We start from the raw sequence: 13,358 nt of genomic DNA on the forward strand, positions 1-13,358 counted from the left end.
CCATTTTTAACTGATTTATTTGTTTTTTGGATGTTGAGTTTCATTAGTTCTTATCCATTTAGAACACTAACCCCTTATCAGATATGTCGTTTGCCAATAAGTTTTCCCATTCCATAGGTTAAAATATGGAATTGCTTTTCCTCCAGTTTTATTCTTATTTTTCAAGGTTGTTTTGATTCTTCAGGGTCTTTTATGGTCCATACAAATTTAGGATAATTTCTTCTAGTTTTGTTAAAAATGCTGTTGGGATTTTGATAGAAATTGCATCAAATCTGCAGATTACTTTGGATAGTATGGATATTTTTTCAATACTCATTCTCCCAATCAATGAACGTAAAATATCTTTCCAATTATTTGTGTAGTTTTTAATTTTTTATCAGTGTTTTATAGTTTTCAGAATACAGTTCTTTCATCTACTTGTGTGGTTTTATTCCTAAGTATTTTATTATTTCTGGTGTAATTGTAAATAGGACCCTTTTCTTAATATCTCTTCCTGTTACTTCATTATTAACATATAGAGATGCAAAGGATTGCTGTATATTGGTTTTATAGCCCATGAACTTACTGAATTCATTTTTTCATTCTAGTAGCTTTTGGTGGAGGTTTTAGGGTATTATGTATATATTATCATGTGATTTGTACATAGTGAAAGTTTTAATTCTTTCTTAACAGTTGGGATGCCCTTTATTTCTTTTTTCTATTATTATGTTCAGTTAGCCAACACAGAGTACATCATTAGTTTTGATGTAGTGTTAAATGATTCATTAGCTGCATATAAAACCCAGTACTCAACACAACACATTCCTTTCTTAATACCCACACCCGGTTACCACATCACCTAAACCCTGTCCATTCTGTAACTCTCAGTTTGTTTCCCGGAGTCCAGAATCTCTCATAATTTGTCTCCATGTCTGATTTCTTTCCATTGAATTCTCGTCCCTTCCCATGAGGTACTCCACGCTATTCCTTATGTTGCATATATGAGTAAATATAAATATATGATAATTGACTTACTCGGCTTGACGTATTTCACTAAGCATAAACCCCTCAATCCATCCATGTTGATATAAATGCTGAGTTTCATCCTTTCTGATGGTTGAATAATATTCTTTTCTATATATGTACCACATCTTCTTTTTGTTTTTCTTTTTTTTTTATTTTAATTTGTTATGTTACAATAGTCACCATACAATACACCATTAGTTTTTGATATAGTGATCCACATGTCATTGTTTTTATATAACACCCAGGGCTCCATGAAGTACATGCCCTCCTTAATACCCGTCACCAGGCTAACACATCCACACAACTCCCTCCCCTCTAAAACGCTAAGTTTGTTTCTCAGAGTCCATAGTCTCTCATGGTTCATCTCTCCCTCCAATTTCCCCCCTTCATTTTCATGTTCTTTCTCCTAATGTCCTCCATGCTATTCGTTATGTTCAACAAAGAAGTGAAACCATATGATAATTGACTTTCTCTGCATGACTTATTTCACTTAGCATAATCTCCTCCAGTTCCATCCATGTTGATGTAAAAGTTGGGAATTCATCCTTTCGGATGGCCAAGTAATACTCCATTGTATATATGGATCACATCTTCTTTATCCATCCATCTTTTGAAGGGAATCTCGGCTCTTTCCACAGTTTGGCTATTGTGGACATTGCTGCTATGAACATAGGGGTGCATATACCCCTTCTTTTCACTACATCTGTGTCTTTGGGGTAAATACCCAGGTGTGCATTTGCTCGGTTAGAGTAGCTCTATTTTTAATTTTTGAGGCACATCCACACTGTTTTCCAAAGTGGCTGTAACAACATGCATTCCCACCAACAGGGTAAGAGGGTTCCCCTTTCTCCACAATCTCTCCAACATTTGTTGTTTCTTGCCTTGCCAATTTTTGCCTTTCTAAATGGGGTAAGGTGGTATTTCAATGTGGTTTTGATTTGAATTTCCCCGATAGCTAATGATGATGAACATGTTTTCATGTGTCTGTTAGCCATTTGTATGTCTTCTTTGGAGAAGTGTCTGTTTATGTCTTCTGCCCATTTTTTGATTTGATTATTTGTTTTTTGGGCATTGAATTTGAGAAGTATTTATAGATCTTGGATACCAGCCCTTTATCTGTACTGTCATTTGCAAATATCTTCTCCCATTCTGTGGGTTGCCTCTTTGTTTTGTTGACTGTTTCCTTTGCTGTGCGAAGCTTTTTATCTTGATGAAGTCCCAAAAATTCATTTCTGCTTTTGTTTCCCTTGCCGTTGGAGATGAATCATGAAAGAAGTTGTGGCTGATGTCCAAGAGGTTATTGTCTATGTTCTCCTCTAGGATTTTGATGGATTCCTGTCTCACCTTGAGGTCATTCATCCATTTTGAGTTTATCTTTGTGTTTGGTGTTAGAAAATGGTCGAGTTTCATTCTTCTGCATGTGGCTGTCCAATTTTCCCAGCACCATTTATTGAAGAGACTGTCTTTTTTCCATTGCATGTTTTTTCCTGTTTTGTCGAAGATTATTTGACCATAGAGTTGTGGGTCCATATCTGGGCTCTTTATTTTGTTCCATCGGTCTATATGTCTGTTTTTGTGCCAGTATCATGCTGTCTTGGTGATCACAGCTTTGTAATATAGCTTGAAGTGGGGCAATGGGATGCCCCCAGCTTTGTTATTCTTTTTCAACATTTCCTTGTCGATTCAGGGTCTTTTGTGATTCCGTACAAATTTTAAGATTGTTTGTTCCAGCACTTTGAAAAATGTCATTGGAATTTTGATCGGGATGACATTGAAGGTATAGATTGCTCTGGGTAGCATAGACATTTTAACAATGTTTATTCTTCTGATCCAAGAGCACGGAATTTTTTTCCATCTTTTTGTGTCTTCTTCACTTTCTTTCATGAGTGCTCTGTAGTTCCTAGAGTATAGATCCTTTACCTCTTTGGTTAGGTTTATTCCGAGGTATCTTATCGTTTTTGGTGCTATTATAAATGGAATAGTTTTTCTAATTTCTCTTTCTACAGTTGCATTGCTAATGTATAAGAAAGCAAGTGATTTCTGTGCTTTGATTTTGTATCCTGCCACATTACTGAATTGCTGTATGAGTTCTAGTAATTTGGGGGTGGAGTCTTTTGGGTTTTCCACAGAAAGGATCATGTCATCTGCGAAGAGAGAGAATTTGACTTCTTCTTGGCCAATCTGAATATTTTCTTTCTTTTTGTTGTCTGATTGCTGTTGCTAGGACTTCTAGTACCATGTTGAAGAATAGTGGCGAGAGTGGGCATCCTTGTCGTGTTCCTGATCTTAAGGGAAAGGCTCTCAGCTTTTCCCCATTGAGGATGATATTCACTGCGGGTTTTTCATAGATGGATTTTATGAACTTGAGGAATGTTCCCTCTATCCCTATAATCTGAAGAGTTTTAATCAGGAAAGAAAGCTTTACTTTGTCAAATGCTTTTCCTGCATCAGTTGAGAGGACTATATGGTTCTTCTCTCTCCTCTTATTAATGTGATCTTTTACATTGATTGATTTGCGAATATTGTACCCCACCTGCATCCCGGGGATAAATCCCACTTGGTCATAGTGGATGATCCTTTTGATGTATTGTTGGATCCTATTAGCTAGGATTTTGTTGAGGATTTGGGGATCCATATTCATCAGGGATATCAGTCTGAAATTCTCCTTTTTGATGGGGTCTTTGCCTGGTTTGGGGATTAAGGTAATCCTGGCCTCATAGAATGAGTCTGGAAGCTTTCCTTCTGTTCCTATTTTTTGAAACAGCTTCAGTAGAATAGGTATTATGTCTTCTTTGAATGTTTGGTAGAATTCCCCAGGGAATTCATCAGGCCTTGGACTCTTGTTTTTGGGGAGGTTTTTGATCACTGCTTCAATTTTGTTACTGGTTATTGGCCTATTCATGTTGTCAATTTCTTCCAGTTTCAGACTTGCGATTTTATAGGTTTCAAGGAAGGCATCCATTTCATTCCATGTTGCTCAGTTTATTGGCATATAGTTGTTGATAATAAATTCTAATAATTGTTTCTATTTGCTTGGTGTTATTCATGTTGTCTCCCCTTTCATTCCTCATTTTATTAATTTGGGTCCTTTCTCTTGTCTTTTGGATAAGTCTGGTCAGTGGTTTTTCGATCTTATTAATTCTTTCAAAGAACCAGCTTCTAGTTTTGTTGATCTGATCTACTGTGATTCTGGTTTCTAATTCATTGATCTCTTCTCTAATCTGAATTATTCCTCTTCTAATGCATGCCTTAGGCATTGATTGTTGCTTTCTCTCTAGTTCTTTAAGGTATAAAGTTAGTTGGTGAATTTGTGATTTTTCTATTTTTTTGAGTGAGGCTTGGATGGCTATGTATTTCCCCCTCAAGACCGCTTTTGCAGTATCCCATAGGTTTTAGACTGATGTGTTTTCGTTCTTATTGGTTTCCATGAATTATTTAAGTTCTTCTTTGATTTCCTGGTTGACCCAAACATTCTTGAGCTGAGTGGTCTTTAGCTTCCAAGTGTTTGAATGTCTTCCAATTTTTTCTTGTGTTTGAGTTCCTGTTTTAAAGCATTATGGTCTGAGAATATGCAGGGAATGATCTCAATCTTTTGGTATCGTTTGAGACCTGATTTGTGACCTAGTATGTGGTCTACTCTGGAGAAAGTTCCATGTGCACTTGAGAAGAATGAGTATTTTGTTGTTTTAGGGTGGAATATTCTGTATATATCTATGAGATCCATCTGGTCATGCGTGTCTCAATGCTCTGGTTTCTTTGTTGATTCTCTGCTTAGATGATCTGTCTATTGCTGAGAGTGGAGTATTGAGGTCTCCTACAATTAATGTATTGTTATCAATATGACTCTTTATTTTGGTTAACAGTTGGCCTATGTAGATAGCTGCTCCCATATTCGTGTTGTAGATATTTACAATTCTTTGATCTTCTTGTTGGATAGACACTTTAGAATGATAGAGTGTCCTTCTGTGTTTCTAACTACAGTCTTTAGTTTAAAATCTAATTTGTCTGGTATAAGAATTGCTATCCCAGCTTTCTCTTGAGGTCCGTTGCCACAGAAGTTCGATCTCCATCCCTTCACTTCCAGTCTGGTTGTATCTTTATGTTCAAAATGAGTCTCTTGTGGACAGCATATGGATGCGTCCTTTTTTTTTTTTTTTTTTTTTTATCCAATCTGCAACCTTGTGCCGTTTTATGGGAGCGCTTAGGCTGTTTACGTTGAGAGTGATTTTTCAAAAATATGAATTTATTGTCATCATATTGCCTGTGAAGACCTAGTTTTTACAGACTATCCCTGCAAATTTCTGTTCTATATCACTCTTGGCATCTTTCTCCTTTTATAGAATCCCCCTTAATATTTCTTACGGGGCTGGCTTTGTGGTCACATATTCTTTCATTTTGTGCCAGTCTTGGAAGCTCTGTATCTCTCCATCCATTCTAAATGACAGCCTTGCCGGATTAAGTATTCTTGGCTGCATGTTCTTCTCATTTAGTACCCTGAATATGTCTTACCAGGCCTTTCTGGCTTGCCAGATCTCTGTGGATAGGTCTGACGTTATTCTGATGTTCCTCCCTCTGTATGTAATGAATCTCTTGCCCCTAACTTCCCTTAAGATGGTTTCCTTGGTTCTAAGATTTGCAAGCTTTACTATTGTATGCTGGGGTGTTGGCCAGTTTTCCTTGATCTTGGGAGGGGTCCTCTCTTCCTCTAGGACAGGAATGTTTGTCTCATTCCCCAGATTAGGGAAGTTCTCAGGTACGTTTTGCTCAAATATATCTTTTAGTCCTTTTTCTCTCTCCACCCGCTCAGGGTTTGCAATAATCCTGACATTGGAACGTTTCATGGTTTCACTTATTTCTCTGTTTCTATTTTAATGGATTTTGAGTTGTTTTTCCCTGCCTTCTTTTTTTCCTTCTTTTCTATTATTTGGTCCTCTAATTCGTTCTTCTGCCTTGCCTACCCTAGCTGTTAGAGTATCTAATTAGATTGGATCTCATTGAAAACATTTTTAAGTTCTGCCAATTCAGCTTTCATTTCTGCCCCTAGAGACTCTGTTGCCATTAATCGATTTCTCCATTTTAGCTATCATCTTCACAATTGCTAGCCTGAATTCCATCTCCGACATCTTGGTTATACCTGAATCCATTTGTAAATCAGTGGCATAAGTCATAGTCTCTGATTCTTTCCTATTTTGGTGGTTACTCCTCCTAGGCATTCTGTTGAGGGGTGGTTGAGGGAATGTACAGAGTCCCAATTATTGACCACAAACCAAGCAAGATGCACCTGTTTTCTAGGGACCTTAGGGTTGCTGGCCTCTTGTTTTCCCAGCCTGTCTTCTGGGGTAGGAGCCTGCGAAGCTGTTACTCAGGCAACCTTGTTTGGGCAGAGTGCCCTGCCCACTGTGGTGGGGGATAGGCTCAGTAGAAACAGGGCTCTGGTGGCTTTTGTCTCTTTCGGCTTTCCGTGTCTCTTCTGAGAGCCAGAGTAGAAAAGATCGTTTCCAACCCTCTGCCTCAGAGCAGAGAGATTGCAGTTTGTTCTTCAGTGAGCTTTCCAGGCCCCACTAACTCCGTTTCTGTCTGTGCTGCTATAAACTGTGGCTTCCTGGGCTGTGCACCCTTCAGCAGCGCTCCCAGTTCTTGCCTCCAGGTTGGGGCATGTCTCTGCCCTTTATGCTTCTAAAACCTCCAGCCACCCCCAGTTTGCACGCTCAGCCCTGCCACTCCGGGTTTCCATCCAGGGGGCTACCGTAAAGTCCTTTCTCCATCACTACTGCTCTGCGAGTCTGTGCCCCATCCCCAGCGCAGGAGACTTTGGACCACTGGCAGTGCAGGATCCTGATGGCTCGGCTCCCTCCCCTTTCTGTCAATCCTTCTGAGCTCAGAATCACGGCTCACCGCTTCAAACCTCAAAACCAACCACCTGGGAAGTTGTGTTTGTAGAGATCCAGATCTATCTTCTTACATCTCTGGCTGATTTTGTGGGTGTTCTTAGTGGTCTGGTAGATATTCAACTCAATTCCTGGGACCGGTTGGAGTAGGGTCCCCTACTCCTCCACCATCTTTTCCCTCTCTGTACCACATCTTCCCTATCCACTCAGCTGTTGAAGGATATCTCAGCTATTTCCACCATTTGGATAAGATGGACTTTGCTGTATGAACATTGGGGTGCACGTACCCCTTCTTTATATCTGTATCTTTGGGGTAAATATCTGTAGTGCAATTGCTGGGTTGAAGGGTAGCTCTATATTTAACATCTTGAGGAACCTGGATACTGTTTTCCAGAGTGACTGTAGCAACTTGCATTCCCACCAACAGTGTAAGAGGGTTCCCCTTTCTCCACATCCTCGCCAACATTTGTTGTTTCCTATCCTGTTAATTTTAGCCATTCTAACTGGTATGAGGTGGTATATCATTGTGGTATTGATTTGTACTTCCCCAGTTTCTTGTGATGTTGAACATTTGTTCATGTGTCTGTTAGCTATTTGTTTGTTTTCTTTGGAGAAGTGTCTGTTCATGTCTTCTGCCAATTTCTTGACTGGATTACTTGGTTTTTTTTGTTTTGTTTTGTTTTGTTTTGTTTTGTTTTGTTTTGTTTTTTGCGTGTTGAATTGGAGAAGTTCTTTACAGATCTTGGATACCAGCACTTTATCTGTAATGTCATTTGCAAATATTTTCTCCCATTCCATGGTGTGGCTCATAGTCTTGTTGACTGTTTCTTTTGCACTGCAGAAGCTTTTTATCTTGTTGAAGTCCCAAAAGTTCATTTTTGCTTTTGTTTACCTTACCTTTTGAGATGTGTCTTGAAAGAACTTTCTGTGACCAATGTTGAAGAGGTTCCTACCTCTGTTCTTCTCTAGGCTTTTGATCGATTCCTGTCTCACACTGAGGTCTTTCATCCATTTTGAGTTTATCTTTGTGCATTGTGTGAAAGAATAGTCCACTTTCATTCTTCTGCATTTGGCTGTCCGATTATCCCAGCAACAATTATTGAAGAGACTGTCTTTTTTCCATTGGATATTCTTTCCTAAATTGTTGATGATTAGCTGACCATAGACTTGAGGGTCCATTTCTTGGCTCTCTATGCTGTTCCGTTGATCTATGTGTCTGTTTTTGTGCCAATACCATGCTGTCTTGATGATCACAGCTTTGTAATATACCTTGAATTTAAGTAACATGATGTTCCCAACTTTGTTTTTCTTTTTCAACATTTCTTTGGCGATTTGGGGTCTTTTATGGTTCCATATAAATTTGTTCCAGCTCCTTGAAAAATAACAATGTTATTTTAATAGGGATGACATTGAAAATACATTGCTCTGGGCAGCACAAAAAATTATACAATGTTTATTCTTTCAATCCATGAGCAAGGAATGTTTTTCTATCTCTCTCTGTCTTCCTCAGTTTCCATCATAAGTGTTCTGTAGTTTCCAGAGTATAAATCCTTTACCTCTTTGGTTAAGTTTATTCTTAGGTCTTATGGTTTTTGGTGCTATTGTAAATGGAATCGATTCCTTATTTGCTCTTTCTATGGTTACTTTGTTAGTGTATAGGAAAGCAACTGATTTCTGTGCATTGATTTTGTATCCTGCCACGTTGCTAAATTGCTGTATGAGTTCTAGTAATTTAGGGGTGGAGTGCGTTGGGTTTTCCACATAAAGTATCATGTCATCTGCGAAGAGAGAGAGTTTGAATTCTTCTTTGCCAATTTGAATGCCTTTCATTTCTTTTTGATGTTGGGTTGCTGATGTGATTACTTCTAGTACTATATTGAACACTAAGTGTGACAATGAGCATCCCTGTCTTGTTTCTGACCTTAAGGGAAAAGATCGCAGCTTTTCCCCTTTGATAATGATATTGACTGTGGGCTTTGCATAGATGAATTTTATGATATTGAGGTATGTTCTCTCTATCCTTACACTCTGAAGAGTTTTAATCAGAAAAATTGTTGTAATGTGTCAAATGGTTTTTCTGCATCAATTAGAGGATCATATGGTTCTTGTTTTTGTTTGTTTGTTTGTTTATTAATGTGGTCTATCTCATTGATTTTCAAATGTTGAACCACCCTTGCATCTCAGGAATAAATCCCATCTGGTCTTGTTGCATAATCCTTTTAATGTACTGTTGGATCCTATTGGCTAGCATCCTATTGAGTATTTTGGCATCCATGTTCATCAGAGATATGGGTCTGTAATTCTCCTTTTTGATGGGACATTTGCCTGGTTTGAGGATCAGGGTAACGCTGACCTCATAGAATGAGTTTGGAAGTTTTCCTTCTGTTTCTATTTTTTGTAAGAGCTTCGGTAGAATAGGTATGATTTCTTCTTTCAGTGGTTGGTAGAATTCCCCTGGGAAGCTGTCTGGCACTGGACTCTTGCTTTTTGGAAAGTAGTTGACTACTGCTTCAATTTCCTTACTGGTTATTGGTCTATTCAGATTTTCTATTTCTTCATGATCCTGTCTTGGCACTTTATAATTTTCCAAGAATGCATCCATTTCTTCCAGGTTGCTTAATTAGTTGGCATATATTTGCTGGTAATAATTTCTAATAATTGTTTATATGTCCTTGGTGTTAGTCATGATCTCTTCCCTTTCATTCATGATTTTATTGATTTGATTCCTTTCCCTGTTCTTTTGGATAATTCTAGCCTGAGGCTTATTAATATTATTAATTGTGTCAAAGAACTGGCTTCTAGTTTCTTTAAACTGTTCTACTGTTCTTCTGGTTTCTATTTCATTGATTTCTGTTTTAACCTGTAGCATTTCTCTCCTCATGCTTGGTTTTGGTTTTATTTACTGATCTTTCTCCAGGTCCTTTGGGTGTAAGGTTAGCTTATGCACTTGGGATTTTTATAATTTTTTGAGAGAAGCTTGGATGGCTATGTACTTCCCCCTTAGGAATTCCTTTGCAGTATCTCATAGGTTTTGGACCGACGTGTTTTCATTCTCATTAGTTTCCATTAATTGTTTAAGTTCTTTAATTTCCTGGTTAGCACAATCATTCTTTAACAGGATGGTCTTTAGCTTCCAAGTGTTTGAATTCTTTCCAAATTTTTTCTTGTGATTGAGTTCCATTTATAAACATTGTGCTCAAAGATGCAGATGTAATGAAAAGAAGGGCCATATGCACCCCAATGTTCATAGCAGCAATGTTCACAATACCAAACCTGTGGAAAGAGCCAAGATACCCTTCAACAGACCAATGGATAAAGAAGATATGGTCCATATATACAATGGAATATTACTCAGCCATCAGAAAGGATGAATACCCAATTTTACATCAACATGGATGGTACTGCAGAGATTATGGTAAGTGAAATAAGTCAACCAGAGAAAGTCAATTATCACATGGTTTCACTTATTTGTGGAACATAAGGAATAGCATGGAGGACATCAAGAGAAGGAAGGGAAAAATGAAGGGAGGAAATCAGAGGGGGAGTCCAACCATGAGAGACTATGGACTCTGAGAAACAAACAGGGTTTTAGACGAGAGGGTGATGGGGGATTGGTTAGCCTGGTGATGGGTATTAAGGAGGACACATATTGCATGAAGCACTGGGTGTTATATGAAAACAATGAATCATAGAACTCTACATCAAAAGCTAAGTATATACTGTATAGTGAATAACATAACATAATAAAGCAAAAAAATAAAAAAAAATAAGAAATAAAAATAAAGTAAAAGCCTTGTGCTCTGATAACATGCAGGGAATAATCTCAATCTTTTGATATCAGTTGCGATCTGATTTGTGACCCAGTTCATGGTCTATTCTGCAGAAGGGTCTGTGTACACTCGAGAAAAATGAGTATTCTATTGTTTTAGGGTGTAATGTTCCCTATACATCTACAAAGTCCATCTGGTCAAATGTGTTATTCAAACCTCTTGTTTCTTCTTTGATTTTCCGCTTAGATGATCTTTCCATTGCTGAGAGTGGAGTGTTGAGTTCTCCTACTCTTAAGGTATTATTATCAATATGATTCTTAATTTTGGTTAATAGTTGGTTTATGTAATTACTTGCTCCCATTTTGGGGATATAGATACAATTATTAGATTTTCTTGTTGGATAAACCCTTTAATATGATTTAGTGTAGTTCCACATCTCTTACTACAGTCTTGGGATTAAAATCTAATTTGTCTGATATGAGAATTGCTACCCCAGCTTTCTTTTGTGGTACTTTGGCATGGTAAATTGTTCTCCATCCCCTCACTTTCCATCTGGAAGTGTCAGTAGGTTCAAAACAAGTCTCTTGTTGACAGCATATAGATGGGTCCTGCTTTTCTATCCAATCTAAAACCCAGTGTCTCTTGATGGGAGCATTCAACCCATTTACATTCAGAGTAACTATTGAAATATATGAATTTAGTGCCATTGTATTGCCTGTAAAGTCCCTGTTTCTGTAGATCTTCTCTGATCCTTTCTTTTCTATATTACTTTTAGGGTCTTTCTTCTTTTATAAAATGTCCCTTAATATTTCTTGCAGGGCTGGATTGCTGGTCACATATTCTTTCAGTTTCTGCTGTTCTTGGAAGCTCTTTGGCTCTCCGTCCATTCTGAAAGACAGTCTTGCTGGATAAAGTATTCTTGGCTGCATGTTCTTCTCATATAGTACCCTGAACATATCTTGCCAGCCTTTCTTGTCTTACTAAGTCTCCAAGGACCTGTCTGATGTTATTCTGATGTTCCTCCCTCCATACGTAACAAATCTCTTCCACCTAGCTGCTCTCAGGTTAGATTCATTGGCTATAAGATGTGCAAGTTTCAGTATTATATGCCGGGGTGTTGGTCTATTTTTATTGATCCTGGGAGGAGTCCTCTCTGCCTCTTAGATATGAATGCTTGTTTCCTTCCCCAGATTAGGGAAGTTCTCAGCTATGATTTGCTTAAATATACCTTCTAGTCCCCCCTCTCTCTCCACCCCTTCTGGGATCCCAATAATTCTGACACTGGAACGATTCATGGTATCGCTGATCTCTCTAAGTCTGTTCTCATGGGCTTCATACAGGCTGCCTATACCTACCCTTCTTGGTTTCCTTCATTTCTCACAGCTTAATTCTACATCACTAATCTGTTCTTCTTTTTTTTTTTTTTTTAATTTTTTATTGTTATGTTAATCACCATATATTACATCATTAGTTTTTGGTGCAGTGTTCCATGATTCATTGTTTGTTCATAACACCCAGTGCTCCATGCAGAACGTGCCCTCCTCAATACCCATCACCAGGCTAACCCATCCCCCCACCCCCCTCCCCTCTAGAACCCTCAGTTTGTTTTTCAGAGTCCATCATCTCTCATGGTTCGTTTCCCCCTCTGACATACTCCCCTTTTCTTCCTCTGTTCTTCTGACTCATTTACCCTGGCTGTTAGAGTATCCAGTTTAGACTGCATCTCATTCATAGCATTTTTAAGTTCAGCCTGATTAGATCTCATTTTTCCCTTAAAGATTCTGTATTATCACTAACGCTTTTCTCATTCCTAGCTATTGACTTCATAATTGCTACCCTGAAGTCTATGTCTGACATTTTGCTTATATCCATGTCCATTTGGTCTGTGGCAGAGGACATTATCTCTGGTTCTTTCTTTGTTGGGATTTCCTCCTCCTAGTCATTCATTTGAGGGATGATTGAGGGAATGTAAAGTCCAAAATATCAAACACGACCCAAGCAAGTCATACTGTAGGAAAATCTAGAGCGGTCTGAAGCCACCTCCAAAACAGCAAAGCCAAAATGAAAGACAAGAATAAAATTTATAAAATTAATAAATTTAAAAAAAATTTAAAAGGGTGGTGAGGGGAAGTTGTCTATAACCTCTCAGTGGGGAAAAAGTAGTGTGTTTCAGCTGTTCCTGGGTGTATTTTGGTCTGTTTGTTAGAAGACATTATTTCCCAAAATTACAGGGAAAGTAAAATGTATATATATATTATATTATATAATATATATATACATTTTATATATTATATAATACATATATATTATATATATAATATATATATAATTGAATAGGAGAAAAGACTACACTGAAGTATATATGTATAAAAATATAAGTGTGAAAAAGTAAAAATTAAAATGTTCCTATGAAATATAGGCTGTTATATTAAACATCTAGTTGAAATAAGAAAAAATGTAAAAAAAATAATATAGAGAGGAAGCATAAGACAATGAATAAAAAGAAAAAAAGGAGTTCAATCTGAAATATAAACAAGTCTTGAGGCAATGCCTAGAGCTCAATATTCTATTTTCTTCTGGTATTGGGATTTTACAGTCTTATGGGGTCCCCAGGGTTGTTGTCCTCTTGTTCTTCCAGCCTGTCTTCTGGGGGTGGGGCCTACTGCCCTGTTTCTCAGGCAAGCCTGATTGGGCA

This window comes from Zalophus californianus, chromosome X (genome assembly GCF_009762305.2).
Source record: "Zalophus californianus isolate mZalCal1 chromosome X, mZalCal1.pri.v2, whole genome shotgun sequence".
In the NCBI taxonomy this organism is placed as follows: domain Eukaryota; kingdom Metazoa; phylum Chordata; class Mammalia; order Carnivora; family Otariidae; genus Zalophus; species Zalophus californianus.